Source organism: Schistocerca piceifrons, chromosome 2 (genome assembly GCF_021461385.2).
Source record: "Schistocerca piceifrons isolate TAMUIC-IGC-003096 chromosome 2, iqSchPice1.1, whole genome shotgun sequence".
In the NCBI taxonomy this organism is placed as follows: Eukaryota; Metazoa; Arthropoda; class Insecta; order Orthoptera; family Acrididae; genus Schistocerca; species Schistocerca piceifrons.
In genome coordinates, this window is record NC_060139.1 from 927,284,832 (window position 1) to 927,301,400 (window position 16,569).

Genomic DNA, 16,569 nt, shown 5'->3' on the forward strand with positions numbered 1-16,569 from the left:
CCTCCACGCCAAAATGGAACAAAATAATTTTTTACAATGTGATCGTCGTGCAGCGTGAGTGCTATTGTGCACTTTGTCCGTGGCCGATGTAACACCACTGTTTGAACGGTGATACGTTTTCTGATTCCCGTGAACCGTGGGCAAGGAATTAATAACGACACGTGTCGCGTTGCTTATTAGTCGGGACTGCTACTCGGAACATTAATCTTAAAAACCAAGATCTGCATACCGCTAAGCTACGTGAACTCTAAACGTACTGAGCCATGATCGAATGGGGAAACTATAATAAAAAGTATTAACGGCTCACAAACATCATAACGTCGGGATATTATCTATCTATCGCTTAAGCCTTGCCCCGCGATTACGCAGGGTCAGCCATCGTTAATCGGATTTGGCATGTTAATGTTTAAGGGGTGGTCGCCGGCCGCAGTGGTCTAGCGGTTCTAGGCGCTCAGTCCGAAACCGCGCGACTGCTACGGTCGCAGGTTCGAATCCTGCCTCGGGCATGGATGTGTGTGATGTCCTTAGGTTGGTTAGGTTTAAGTAGTTCTAAGTTCTAGGGGACTGATGACCACAGATGTTAAGTCCCATAGTGCTCAGAGCCTTTTGAACCATTTAAGGGGTGGCCGGATGCCCTTCCTGCCGCCACTCCGTACGAATGTGTTCAGATGTCTGTGAGCCGTGTAACTGAGGCAGAAGATGAGTACCAGCCTGGTATTCACCCAGTGGGATGTAGAAAACCGCCTAAAAACCAAATCCAGGCTGGCCGGCACATCGGCCCTTGTCGGTAATCCGCGGCTGATTCGATCTGGGGTCGGCGCGCCTTTCCGAGTCCAGGAAGCAACACGTTAGCGCTCTCGGCTACCCTAGCGGGTCCATCATAACGTCGGCATACGTCACGCGATAATTGAAAGAAGCATGTCTTACATTCGTCGTTGCATGTAGATGCGCTAGGAACATCTAGCGTTCTTGCTGCATTCACAACGGGCGGCTATGATCAAGACGAACAGCAAGGCGACAATAATTACTGGACTGCACGCTCAAGGATTATGGACGATCGATGTGGATATCAAGGACACGCCGACAACTCCAGCTAAGTGGAGATTGACTTTGAAAAACGGTGCCAAAAAGCTCAACTCTCGCGAACTATTTCTGCAAATAATACTGTGAAGATTGTTTGCAAAAGCAGAGGTAGTTTCTCATTGTCAGTGAATTTACGTAACTGAAAATTGTCACTCTGAACTGCATTTGCTTTCTTTTCACTAACATTCAGCCGGCCAATGTGGCCGAGCGGTTCTAGGCGCTTCATTCTGGAACCGCGCGACCGCTACGGACGCAGGTTCGAATCCTACCTCGGGCATGGATGTGTGTGATGTCCTTAGGTTAAATAGGTTTAAGTAGTTCTAAGTTCCAGGGGACTGATGACCTCAGATGTTAAGTCACATAGTGCTCAGAGCCATTTGAGTAACATTCAGATTTATAAATAAATATAATTAAAAGTTGCTTCGTCTATTAAACCATTTTTGCTATAGACGATATAATTCTGCGAACCGGCACTGCTCATATGATTGTAAGTAAGTGCTACTATCACAATTAACGAGATCAAAGTTATTCACTTTTATTTTTCATTCACTTTTTAATCGCTTATGAACATTCTTATTTTTTGCTGGCGTTATTTTTTTCATTTGCGGTTTTGCGAAAATTCTCATGCGGATTATTGTGTGCTAAGTAGTTGTACAGTGTGCGCCATTACGGTAGCAAACAGTGCGCTTGGCGAAATAGGAGGAGATTAGTGTTTAACGTCCCGTCGACAACGAGGTCATTAGAGACGGAGCGCAAGCTCGGGTGAGGGATGGATGGAGAAGGAAATCGGCCGTGCCCTTTCAAAGGAACCATCCCGGCATTTGCCTGAAGTGATTTAGGGAAATCACGGAAAACCTAAATCAGGATGGCCGGAGACGGGATTGAACCGTCGTCCTCCCGAATGCGAGTCCAGTCTGCTACCACTGCGCCACCTCGCTCGGTACGCTTGGCGAAATATTTTATTAGATGAAACTCTGATTTTGACAGGTGTGTAAATAATCATCACGATGTTTTTATGAGCCTTCCTTGCGTATGTCACCGTAATATTCAGCTAATTCAGGGAAAAGTTAAATATCCTTGAATTCAGTTACCTCAGAAGTTACGTACGTCTGAAATCGGAAATCGGGGGAGGGGGGGGGGGGGGGAGGGAGAAGATGGAGAAGGAGGAACAAGAAGGGGGGACGTACCTGGACTCCTCCACTTTCATTAGATGAGCACGATCGTTTATAGTCAAATTAATACCCGAGGGGATCCTGTTTTGTCACAATATGTGCCTAGTAATGCACCACATTTTTATTTATTTTTAAATAAGAAATAGGTGGCTTGTAATATGTTGTAACTTGTCTAAGTGTGTGTGTGTGTGTGTGTGTGTGTGTGTGTGTGTGTGTGTGTGTGTGTCTGTAGCAGAGAGAGAGAGAGAGAGAGAGAGAGAGGGTGAGAGTGTCTTTCTGTCTTGTTAAATCTATCTTACTGTGTTGTCTGTTCATGTGTGAGTATGGTTATGTGTTGGATTCGGCACGAGATAGTTATTTATTTATTATATGTTTTATAGTTTAAAAACGTTTTGCTTCTGACATTTCTTAACAAATTTTCAAATGAAACTTTTCTCCTGTCACATGGCTGAAGTATATAAACCAACTGTGTACAGATCAGTTAAATCCATATTTCTATCAATTTTAGTTAATGGGCCAGTGACGTTCAAAATTTTAGAGATACTTGTGGCGTGTTATACGGGAAGTTACGGGTGTGAAAGGAGCGACAAGTTTCCGCGATGCGCCGTTTGAGATCGTGTTTGTTTAGACTGTAGAATATATCCTTACACTGCTGTATACAAGGACACATTTAGTATCAGATCTAATTTCCTTAAGATCGAGCAATTTAAGTCGACTGCACTCCATTTTTCTTGGTTTACTTCTTTTCTTTTCTTCATATAACCTCTTCTGAAGAGTCTATCCAATTCGTTCAATTGACTTCCGCGTCATTTGGTATCCCTCGCAGCAGAATTTCTCTAAGTTATCGTTTCTTACACCTGAGCTGTAATTCACTTGGTTTCGTTTATAGCTTGCTCTCCGACTGAGGGACACGAGGGATAAGCTACTCTTGAGTTCCTTTCATGTTCTTCTTACACTCACGTCTACAGTTTGGTTTCTACACAAGCTAGTAGATAAACCTCTGTTCATTAAAGTTTCAGAGTTTTCCAGTGAACACTGTCGAAAGATTTTTCTAAGTCTATGAATGCTATAAATGTGGATATATATTTCTTTGATTTATCTTACAAGATAATCCATATAACAAATCGGAAAGCTCAACATCCAATTACATAGGCAGAAGATGTGCTGAGAGAAGGAGGAGATGGAAGAAGATACTGAAATTTTTAGCAATTTTAGTGAATCATCTTAAGAGAGAAACATTTAATAACGTTTTGTGTAATCAGTAAAGATTCGATTAAATAGCGCGAATTGTAATATTTCCGAGTGAAAGTAGTCATTGTTTGTCAATATCTAAATCAAGCTGCCAATCTATGCACCGCTTTGAAATATTATCAAAATCTGGCTGAACGAGTGTGCAGCATTCTAGCGTAGTGCTTCGTAAAAGATAACTACATCATCGGTTAAGTCTGAGATTTGTTTCATTAATTTTTGTAAGTACATCATCTGCGGAGAGTCTTGGATTACTATTAATATTTTCTGGCAGTTCATTAATATGCGATATGAAGAGCAAGGATCCCAACTGACATCTGAAACTTTAGAGGATAGGGTACACTGATAAGCACCTCGACCGTTTGAAGACTAAATTATGTAATTCACTTGGTAGGCTACAAAATAATATTTATTCATATTTTAATCTTTTTGTACAATTGCAAAATCGTGACAAATTACCGGTCGAACAGCGAAAATTACGGCACCGAAAGAGTATGTGTTCGTGTCTACAGTCGCATTTTTTTGTTTTTTTTTTTTTTTTTTGTTTTTTGTCCACTAGCTACCGGCTCCGATACTCTGTACCTTCCTCAGACCATCCTATGATAGGAAAATACCATTACACAGTTCGAACGATAGTACAAGAGCAATTTATAAAAAAATTATCCTTTATGACAGTAAACGGACAGTATATAACGAACCTTAAAATGTGTAGATAGCCTCTCACCCATAGTACGCTGTCGTTACACGAGATTCCCATGTAGCTGTGTCAAACACCAAAAGAAAGGGTCAGTGTTGAGCTCTAAATAGGAACCCTAGCACCACAACATTTTAATGAACTTGATTTACTGTTTTAATTTGTGAATGCTCAAAATACTGGACTTTGGTGTCGTCTAATGCTCTGTAACACAAATAAACAGATCATTAGATGACATCAAATCTGTCAAGACCCCTGGGTCTGATGGCTAAATTTTATTCAAACATCTTATCAACAGGATATCTAGCACAAAATCTAAAAAGCGCCAAAATTATCTCAAATTAAAACCAAATAAACCGAAGAACTTGCCAAAGAGCTACCGACGTATTGCACTTCTTAGCGCATGCTACAAATTACTAGAAAGGTTGCTTCTAAACAGATTAGGCTCTGTTATATTGGAAAGTGTCCCAGTGGAATAGGTAGGTTTTACACCACAGTGCAGCTGCGCTGACCAAGTATTAAGCCTCACAACGCACATAGAAGCTGGATTTGAAGGTCAACTAAAAACTACTGCTGTTTTTATCGACTTAACTGCGGACTATGATACAGGGCCTTCTTTACAAACTTCTGAGTAAAATACAATGCATACAAATAGCATCCTTAATAAATAACATGCTGTGTGACCGGCATTTTCAAATAGTCATGGGGGAAATCAAGAGCAAAATAAGGAAACTAAATAATGGCCTACCCAAGGATCGGTCCTCGGGTCCACTCTTTTCAGTTTATATATCTATAACCGGCCTCAAACAGGATCCAAGAAATACGGTTATGCTGGCGACCTAGCAATAAAACCATAGCAATATACTCACAGAGGACCTCTCCGTGGTGGACAAATACTTCGCCGACTGGAGAGTTACTCCAAACATTAAGGGGGGGGGGGGGTAGGACGTCAAACGGGCCGACTTGGAGAGGGGGAGGCACCACAGGACATTTTAATTCCCAGTGCCTATACTTTTACAATAAATTCATAAAGCTTTGTCAGCACGACCAGGAAGGATTCAAGATTCTTACTCATAACAGTGGAAGTTCAAAAACATAAAATAATTTTTTTTAGATATGAAATTTCATCATTTTTTCACTTACTGTTGGCTGTATTTGTTGCTATAGGTACATTTTTCTTCACAAGTAAGAGAGATTCTTTGATGAATTTTGCACAGCATACAAACCACACTTACAGATGTATGAAACTCTAGAATTTTCCAAATGTATTAAAAATTGTGGTAAAAATTGAGATAATTAACTACAAAATTTGATTTTTTTCTAAACATAAAGCTTAAAACGTAACAGCTCATTCATTTTTTCATAAGTTAAATAGACTTTAGAGTTTCAGACACCTGTAAGTATTTTTTGTATGCTGTGCAAAATTCACCGAAGAATCTCTCTTACTTATGAAGAAGAATGTACCTATAGCAACAAATGCAGCCAATAGTAAGTGAAAAAATGATGAAATTTCACATGTAAAAGAATTTATTTTGTTATGTTTTTGAACTTCCGCTGCTATAGGTGTGAATCCTGAATACTTCCTGGTCATGCTGACAAAGTTTTATGAATTTACTTGTAAAAGTACAGACAGTGGAAATTTAAATGTCCTGTGGTGCGTCTCCTGCTCTAAGTCAGCCCGTTTGACGTCCTACCCCTCTTAATAAAACTGAAGTGTCTAGTTTCCACCTCAACAATGGACAAGCAGATAAGCAGCCAGTAGCATATTTTAACAACCACCTCCTCCACTACAAACCATACCCGAAATACATGGGCATCACACTGAATAGAACACTGTTGTATAAAAGGCACTAGAAACAACATAATCCACAAATTATGCGGCACAACCTGCAGTGCAGACGCATCCACACTTAGAACTTCAGCTCTTAGCCTCGTGTATTCCGTTGCTGAATAATGCTCGCCGGCTTGGCTAAATAGTTGCCACACCAAGGAAGTTTACATCAAGCTGAATGAAACTATGAGAATAATCAGTGGTAGCTTACGAAGTACTCCAGCCCCTTGCTTCCTGTCCTGTGGCATATTGCTCCCCCCCCCCCCACCCCCTGCGCCCTCCACCACATTCGCAGACATGAACACCTCATTAGTGAAGACATAAAAATATTAACAAATCACAGCCGGCCTTGGTGGCCGAACGGTTCTAGGCGCCTCAGTCCGGAACCGAGCGACTGCTACGGTCGCAGGTTCGGATCCTGCCGCGGGCATGGATGTGTGTGATGTCGTTAGGTTAGTTAGGTTTAAGTAGTTCTAAGTTCTAGGGAACTGATGACTTCAGATGTTAAGTCCCATAGTGCTCAGAGCCATTTGAGCCATCAACAAATTACAGTCTACGTGTCCACGAAGACCTCTCTGGTATAGCTCTGAAAAGACATATCTAGGTCTCCTCCACTCCTTACTGCAGAACAGCTGCTAGCAGAACATTTCAACACAAATGACAAATGGAGGGACTACTGGGAGTCCACTACGCAAGTCTTTGCTGCCCCCCCCCCCACACACACACACACTGCCTCTCTACATATAGAACACACTTAATAGAATAAGAACTTCACATGGTGTCTGCCAGGTTGCACTTTATAAATGGGGATTTGCAGAATCGTCGTCCTCTGACAGTGGTGAACCCCGCCAGACTATCCGACACATTACAACCACCTGCCCACTAATATAATATCCTGGTGACTCAGTCGATATTACAATATAGTTCTAATTGTCGGATATCATAATAAATTCTAAATATGTATGTAGCTGCCTGTTTGTAAACAGTAAAATTATAAATATGTATATGTATATAGTAGTTTGTTTTGTGACTGTACGTCATCATGATATTAACACTGACTTAGGTGTCTGTACTTGATTTTATGTTATTGTTTGATCCATGTAGGTAGTACGTTAAATATAAATAAATAACTGGACTTCCCTACAGACATACAGCACCGCCAGGTTCAGAACATAATAATTGGATTACAGGGCCACAATAGAATAATTTCCATGGTACAGCATGCTTGTTTTTCGTCCCATGTGACTAACATCAAAGCCAATCCATGCTACTTTCGCAACTGCACGTTACGTACGTGGGGTGGCTTCCGGGCCTGTGGCTGGTCGCTGAGCTGCGACACGGCGTGGAGAAGGCGCGATGCAGCGCCGCTGAGAGACCCAGCGTACACGTGGACGCTGCTTGGACAGATGTGACAGTGGAGTTGCGGCCAAAGACCGTAATCTGACGGTTCCAAGGTAATACATAGCGGAAGTAAGTTACTGTTTCCTCTAGACACGTGAGTTCTTTTCAATAAAAATGAATTCTGTATTTTAATTATTTAACGCTGTTATTATGACGACACTTGCTTAATTTAAAGAGTAATAGTCAGACCGATGTTTTACAGTGGTATTAACTGTATATAACTGTATGTAAATGTAAAATGATAACTTGGCTAAACACATTATGACTTGGCTTTTTTTACACCAGGAACTATTTTTTATGTAATTTCTTATTTTCAGATTTTTGGTATGTTTTAGATATCTTCAACTCAGTGACTTTAAGAGATGAGAATAATAAAAATAAATAAAGTAAACTCTGTACATTGGAGGCACTCTTATCACTGCTGAACGCAATTTACATCTACACTACTGACCATTAAAATTGTTACACCACGAACATGACGTGCTACCAACGCGAAATTTAACCGCCAGGCAGAAGATGCTGTGATATGCAAATGATTAACTTCTCAGAGCATTCACACAAGGTTGACGCCGTTGGCGACACCTACAACGTACTGACATGGGGAAAGTTTCCAACCGATTTCTCATACACAAACAGCAGTTGACCGGCGTTGCCTGGTGAAACGTTGTTGTGATGCCTCGTATGAGGAGGAGAAATGCGTACCATCACGTTTCCGACTTTCGACTTTGATAAAAGTCGGATTGTAGCCTATCACGATTGCGGTTTGTCGTATTGCGACATTGCTGCTCGCGTTGGTCGAAATCCAATGACTGTTAGCAGAATATGGAATCGGTGGGTTCTGGAGGGTAATACGAAACGCCGTGCTGGATCCCAACGGCCTCGTATCACTAGTAGTCGAGATGACAGGAATCTTATCCGCATGGCTGTAACGGATCGTGCAGCCACATCTCGATACCTGAGTCAACAGGTGGGGACATTTGCAAGACAACAACCATCTGCACGAACAGTTGGACGATGTTTGCAGTAGCATGGACTATCAGCTTGGAAACCATGGCTGCGGTTACCCTTGACGCTGCATCACAGACAGGATCGCCTGCGATTGTGTACTCAACGACGTATTTGGGTGCACGAATGGCAAAACGTCATTTTTTCGGATGAGTCCAGGTTCTGTTTACAGCATCATGCTGGTCGCATTCGTGTTTGACGACATCGCGGCGAACGCACATTGGAAGCTTGTATTCGCCATCGCCATACTGGCGTATCACCCGGCGTGATGGTATCGGGTGCCATTGGTTACACGTCTCGGTCACCTCTTGTTCGCCTTGACGGCACTTTGAACAGTGGACGTTACATTTCAGATGTGTTGCGACCCGTAGCTCTACCCTTCATTCGATCCCTGCGAAACCCTACATTTCAGCAGGATAATGCACGACCGCATATTGCAGGTCCTGTTCGGGCCTTTCTGGATACAGAAAATGTTCGACTGCTGCCCTGGCCAGCACATTCTCCAGATCTCTCACCAACTGAAAACGTCTGGTCAATGGCGGCCGAGCAACTGGCTCGTAACAATACGCCCGTCACTACTCTTGATGAGGATGGTACCGTTTACTAAAACAGGCAGCCAGTAGGCAAAATAAATAATCTGCAACTGTAGACAGGATCATATACTTTTTCATTGTGTACTCTGATACGTACCAGTTACTTTATAGGTTTAAACAACGTATAGAACATAGATAATGTGTCACGGAAACATATTAATGCCTTGTATATTTCTCGAGTATCCGTCTGGATAACCAAAAACAAAAAGAAACCATGTTGAACAAAGTAGCAGATATCCGCCAATAATTCATGAATTATTCAATGACACAGTAACTATTAGATGTTAGCCCTTTTTAAGCATATTCCTAAATACATATAATGCTTTATATTTTGTATTTCTGCAGACAATTCGTTGACACTTATGTTAGATTTACAAGGCATACTTTGCTGATGTTGGCCTTGTTACTATGAACTTCTCCACGAAAATTAGTCCTACTTCTAGTACAAAATCTTCTTGGTGTACAGACCGCGTCAAATCTGACTTGAAACTGAAGTTTTCGGACATAATGACTGGTTCTTTCGTCAGGAGATGGCTGCCAGGAGCCAAGTCTGCCTTCTTTGTGTAAGCGATGTCACGCAACCAATGACGGGCTTGGACAACACGAAGTGTACACCGAGAACGTCCAGTGAGAAAAAAAACTATGATGCCATTCCTACTCTTGGTTTCACTGTTGTGAAATTGGGTACCTAAAATCGTAAACAACGCATAGTAGAGTGGTATAAAGCGTATGAAAACGTGTTTTCCAGATATTGTCGTAATTAAGGTTTGATTAGTAATGTCAATTGAGGAACAGAACCAATTCATTCTCGTTATACGAGGGTCGCTCCAAAAGAAATGCACACTATTTTTTTAAATTCATCCTTTGTTTTACATGTTTGAAAGTTTTACAGTATGTAGATACATCCTTTAGGAACAATATTTTCATTTCTCCACATAATTTCCATCCCTCTCAACTGCCTTACGCCATCTAGGAACCAACGCCTGTATACCCGCACGCTAAAATTCTGGACCAACCTGTTGGAGCCACTGTTTGGCAGCGTGCACAAAGGAGATCATCTTCAAACCTTGTTCCATGAAGAGAGTCTTTCAGTTTCACGTGGAGCCAGGTCAGGACTGTAAGGCGGGTGTTTCAGTGTTGTCCATCCGAGTTTTGTGATAGCTTCCATGGTATTTTGACTGACATGTGGCCGTGCATTGTCGTGGAACAGCAAAACATCCTGCTTTTGCCGATGTGGTCGAACACGACTCTGTCGAACTTGAAGTTTCTTCAGTGTCGTCACATACGCATTATAATTTATGGTGGTTCCACTTGGCATGATGTTCACAAGCAAGAGTCCTTCGGAACCGAAAAACACCGTAGCCATAACTTTTCCAGCAGAAAGTGTGGTTTTGAATTGTTTTTCCTGGGTGAATTTGCATGATGCCACTCCATTGATTGCCTCCTTGTCTCTGGTGAAAAATGATGGAGCCATTTTTCACCACAATTCGTCGAAGAAATTCATCTCCACCATTCTCGTACTGTTCAAAAAGTTCGCTGCATGCCGTTTTCCTTGTTTCTTTGTGAGCCACGGTCAACATCCTTGGAACCCACCTGGCACAAACCTTTTTTAACGCCAACACTTTCAGCATTCTGCAAACACTTCCTTCCCCTATCCCAACGTAGCGTGACAATTCGTTCACTGAAGTTATGGCTACGGTGTTTTTCGGTTCCACTACGAGGACAATCTTCAATATTGCTGTGCCCGCTTTCATCACGTAACCTGCTTGCCCACCGACTAACTGTACTGCGATCGACAGCAGCATCTCCATACACCTTTTTCAACCTCTTGTGGATGTTTCCCACTGTTTTCACAGCACAGGAATTCTATGACAGCACGTTGCTTCTGACGAACGTCAAGTGTAGCAGCCATCTTGAAGACATGCTGTGACGGCGTCACTCACGGGAACAGGTTGAACTAAGTTTGAAAACAAGCGGGAAGGATGTATCTATACACTGTAAAACTTTCACAGAAGGAGAATGAAAACTGTATTTTTAGAAAAATGGTGTGCATTTCTTTTGACTTGACCCTCGTATTTTCAATCCTCGACAGCAGTGAGGGTAAATGAATTCTGTTGCACAGCTTTGATAACATGAATAAAAAATCCAACTACGTATTAACTGTGTTGTACTGTCTGCAGGGCAACAAGCAGGGAGCTTTCAGTGGGATATCAGTTTCTGCCGTTAACGAAATGATGCTTATAAGTGAAATATATGCCAGTTGCACTGGAGACGTGATTACCGGGTGATTTTTTGGCACGTCGGCCAGAGTCAGCGGAGGGTGGAAACGGGTCCGCGGACTCCGGCGATGTCGGCGCCGCCACACTCTGGTATCGACAGCCACCATTCATCGGCAGGTGATTTATGGCCTCCTAATCTGTACTCGGCGCGGAGGAAATGGCTTTTACGACCGAAATTACCGCCGGATTTATTATCGACGCTGTTGACGCCAACACATTAAGGAGTTACGACCGCGCAAGATAGGAGCCGAGTGTTTTCGCCAGCTGGCTATCAACGGATGGTTGCCACCCGCAGTACATACGGAGCGGTGTAAGCGTAAACATGAGTTCTGCGTTCAGTTGTTTGATAAGATTTGTACACACATTCCCTTCCTGTTGCTGTTCATAATACGATTTCGACGGAGTAATATGATTCACTTTGACATCGTCATTTTAAAACACCCCTACGTCTCTAACCGTGATACTGGCCTGAATCGACAAGGAGTAGAGTCCATAAGTTTCACCTGATGAAGCCTCTCTTTGATGATTCGATTCCGAAGAGCTGACAAATTTTGGTTCGAATCCTGCCTTGGGCATGGATGTGTGTGACGTCCTTAGGTTAGTTAGCTTTAAGTAGTTCTAGGAGACTGATTACCTCCGAAGTTAGGTCCCATGGTGCTCAGAGCCATTTTTGAACAAATTTTGGGATGGTAACTGCTGCGTTTCACCTGCTGTCGCGCATACTCCCAGATATTTTCCACGCGAGAACGATCGGGTGATTGTTTCATCGGGGTACCAAAGCTGTGCACCAAATTCATTTACATTTACAGTTATCGAAGACTGAAAATGTAATAAGTAAAGCGAGAACAGTGTCCCGGTGATGTGCTGTTGCTGAGTTGAGGGGGGAACACAGAGGTTCATCAAAATATTTATCATTTTATTGAAAATCAACATCGTTCCGTCTCAGGAACACACGAACCCACAGTGCTAAATTTATAATAAACAAGTAAATTAAATAACTAAGATGATCGTTTCCCTACAGGCGTTTCTCCCTGGATTCATTCCACATCAGGGTTTCAATTAGCTTCAGTTGTCTGATCACAACACAGCAGCTGGGCCGCGCGGGATTAGCCGAGCGGTCTCAGGCGCTGCAGTCATGGACTGTGCGGCTGGACCCGGCAGAGGTTCGAGTCCTCCCTCGGGCATGGGTGTGTGTGTTTGTCCTTAGGATAATTTAGGTTAAGTAGTGTGCAAGCTTAGGGACTGATGACCTTACCAGTTAAGTCCCATAAGATTTCACACACACACACACACACACACACACACACACACACACACAGCCGCAGGGCAACAAGACAATATACAACCTAAAACAAAACAACGGGCGTTAGACGGCCAAAACAGAACTCAGTTATGGTTATGTGCTGTTACCCGCTGCTGTGCTCGCATATCAGTAAAATGAAATGTGCATATGGCTTTCTCGTCCAGGAGGCACTATTCGGCCGCATGCTGCAAGTAAGTCTTTTTATTTGGGTCCAATTCGTCGACTTGCGCATCGTTGATGATAAAATGGGGATAGCATGGAAAAATTTGGAAATTTGTGGTAAGGCCTTATGGGACCAAACTGCTGAGGTCATCGGTCCCGAAGCTTACACACTACTTAATCTAACTTATACTAACTTACGCTATGGACAACATACACACCCATGCCCGAGGGAGGACTCGAACCTCCACGGGGCGAGCCGCGAGGACCGTGGCAAGGCGCCCCAGACCGTGCGGCTATCCTGCGCGGCGTGATACACACACACACACACACACACACACACACACACACAGAGTCGGAAGCGGAGATAATCCGACCCGGCTGGAAATCGAGCACAGGACCCCGCAATCAAATGTTAGCAAAGCTAACCAGAAGGTCACGAATTGTTGACTCGTTTCAGCAGTTTTGTTGCGACGAGTGATGGTGCTAAAGTAAAATGTGGACTTCCTAAAATTATTAAATACCGTTAAACTGATGAAAGAAAAATAATTTGCATTTCGCTGGGGCGCAAATTGTATAACTTTTGTATGTGCAATAACATCAGATGCCCTCACGATTTTACGTATTGTGCGCGGCTGGGCTTGCATGTCATAATCAAATGCGGCCTCACTAAAAGCCTCCCACGTTCTACATGTAAAGACACGACTTATCTCTGTTTGTTGTAGAGCGTTTAAAGGATGTAGTTGTGAGTCTTCAAGCGTCTCAGAAGCTATAAGAGATTCGTGACGCTCAGTGGCTAAAAAGCGACGGGTTGGTGTTCAAATGGCTCTGAGCACTATGGGACTTAACGTCTGTGGTCATCAGTCCCCTAGAACTTAGAACTACTTAAACCTAACTAACCTAAGGACATCACAAACATCCATGCCCAAGGCAGGATTCGAACCTGCGACCGTAGCAGTCGCGCGGTTCCGGACTGAGCGCCTAGAACCGCTAGACCACCGCGGCCGGCACGGGTTTGCGTCTGAAATCAGAAACAGAAGTAGGATTCAACACGTTGAATATTGTATAAGTGTTGTATTCATTACATTGAATCGTATTATGTGTACAACATATCAAACAATAAAAGCATATTCGTAAATATCACAAAGTTCAAACGTCATAGAGCAAATAGCTTCTTCAAATACTAATTACTGTTGTTCTATATTTCGCGTTATATTCTTCAAATTAATAAATATCTTGCACTAAACATTTTCTAAGGTGGCCTATGTTCTTCCCCAGCGTTCAAGTTATCTCCAAACCAAATTTCATCAAAATCGGTTCTACTGTTTAGTCGTGAAAGCGTATCAGACATAGTTACTTTCACATTGATAATATTAGTATGGATTTACCACGTAACAGAAAAAAATTGCTGGATTTATAATAAACAAGTCCTCTGAATAACGACAATATTCCTTCGTCTCAGGCGTTTACACTCGAACACGTGTGGCGTTAGAGAGCAACGTAAATTCGTTTGTCGTTTACAATATACCCACATCGACAAGGCTACAACAGACAATCCAAATCAATCAGCTGCCTTTAATCTTCCAAGTCAGTACTTAGGTAGGCACCACGTGCTCAAAACACCAGAAGTGACATTTGTCCATTGAGCAACTACCGTAATTCCCTGGCCACAGGCGATTACCCTCGAATATATCCAACGACAGACTGCAATCTGAGTGCTATCTCTCTCTCTGATTAGAACACGCCTCAGATCGGCAAGACATCAACTTACAATCATGAAATAAACGGACTGCTTTAATAGGCCAAATCACCGCCTAGGCACATGCCACGTGTTTACCATACAACAAATGACACTTTCAAATTTTACTGAGCTCATAATAAGTCAGCCCACTGAATAACGATCGTAATCCTTTAGCCACAGGCCGTTAGGCTCGGATACATCTAACTTGTGACTGCAACGTAAGTCCTCTGCCTGCTTACAGTACGCCCACAGATCGGCCGAACTGCCATACACACATCAGGAAGACATTTAACAGACACTATTCGGCTCAAACATAACTGAGGCATTTAACATGTATTTAGCAGGCAACAGAAATCACCCTCCGAATCATACAATCTCGCCAATAGTAATGAGCTCAAAGCAATTAAAAAAACAGAATCTCAATTTATGTAAATACGGGATGTTCGAAATTCCCGTTACAAATTTCTAGAACTTACAGAGGGGAGTGAGTACTTAATACTTTGAATACGATCCCATGTTCGGAAACGTACCCTTTCCCGAAGGTTTCAATTCAGATATGTAACGAGTCCACGTCTGCTTTTGTGAGGTGGACAGGTCGAGGTGACCCAACCGCGTGGCCTCCACGATTGCCGGATTTAACTCATATGGACTACTTATTGCAGTGTCGTAAGCGAAGTTTATTTTAGGAGACTCCTATAGAAACAGATGAAGATCTACTAGCACGAGTTCTGGTCGCTGCACTAGAAACTGGAGGGACACCAGGTGGAATGGGGAGTGTGTACCAGAACTTGCATTATAGGTGCAATGTCTGAAACAATGTTGGTGGTCAACACATCGAGCCGCTGTCGTCGTAATGCATCAGTACTGTTCTGTACGTACGCTATGCTGCATTTTTTGTTTGTTTGTTTGTTTTGGAATAATGTAAACACGTAATATTTAAGTATTAATACAAACAAATGTGCTACAGTGATAAATGGATGCTTCGTTATGTGTCCTTTCGAATTGTTACCTAATAATTGTACTGAGTCAGCCTAATTAAATTCCTCAAGCAGAGGTGGAGGAGTTAAACATCTGAATTGAAGCCGTCGTAGAACGCAAACAGTACGGTTCCAGAAATCGGTTCATATTCAGGATATTAAGTCCTCTCTATAAGTCCTAGAACTTTGTAAGGGGAATTTCCTGGGAACCCTTTACACAAAGACTTCCTTAAATGCACCGCACGTCAAGACTGGTCCGACCAACAATTAATTATGGACAGCACGTAGGGTGCTCAAAACTGATTAATAAAACCCAAATATAACACGTACTCCAACCAAACTGTGAAGCTTATCGCCGGACCGCTCACATACAACTATTATTTCGAGCGTATACTGACTGCACAATCCACTAACTTCACTCCTTGTCCTAGTCAGAATTAAGGCTTATAATTCTGTAAACCCTCGTCACAGCATGTGTCTAAGCTTCAGTTCTAGTTCAAGTTGCGTAGGAGAAATTTTGTAGAGTTTGGTAGGTAGGAGATGAAACACTGGAGGAAGTAAAGCTGTGAGGACGGCTCGAGAGTTGTGCGTGGGTAGCTCAGTCGGTAGAGCGCTGCCTGCAAAAGGCAAAGGTCCTGGGTTCGAGTCCTAGCCCGAGACACACTTTTAATCTGTCACGAACTATTACCTTTCTCATCAATCTGACCACGGGAAATCACTATGTACTGCACCATGTATACTTACGTCGGCATCTAGATACTAAGATGTCCTACCTACGCTATGCTGCTTACTAAACATCCAGTATGGTTACCAGTGTATAGATACCGTTTCAGACATATTCGCCAACACAAGAACGAAAAGCCGCACGAATCAGGCTAACGTAAGACAACCCGCGAAATTACAAAGTTCCCGATGTGTGGTTCTTGTTTAATATATCGCGTATGCCTTGAGGCAGGTTCGCAGCTCGTGGTCGTGCGGTAGCGTTCTCGCTTCCCGCGCCCGGGTTCCCGGGTTCGATTCCCGGCGGGGTCAGGGATTTTCTCTGCTTCGTGATGACTGGATGTTGTGTGGTGTCCTTAGGTT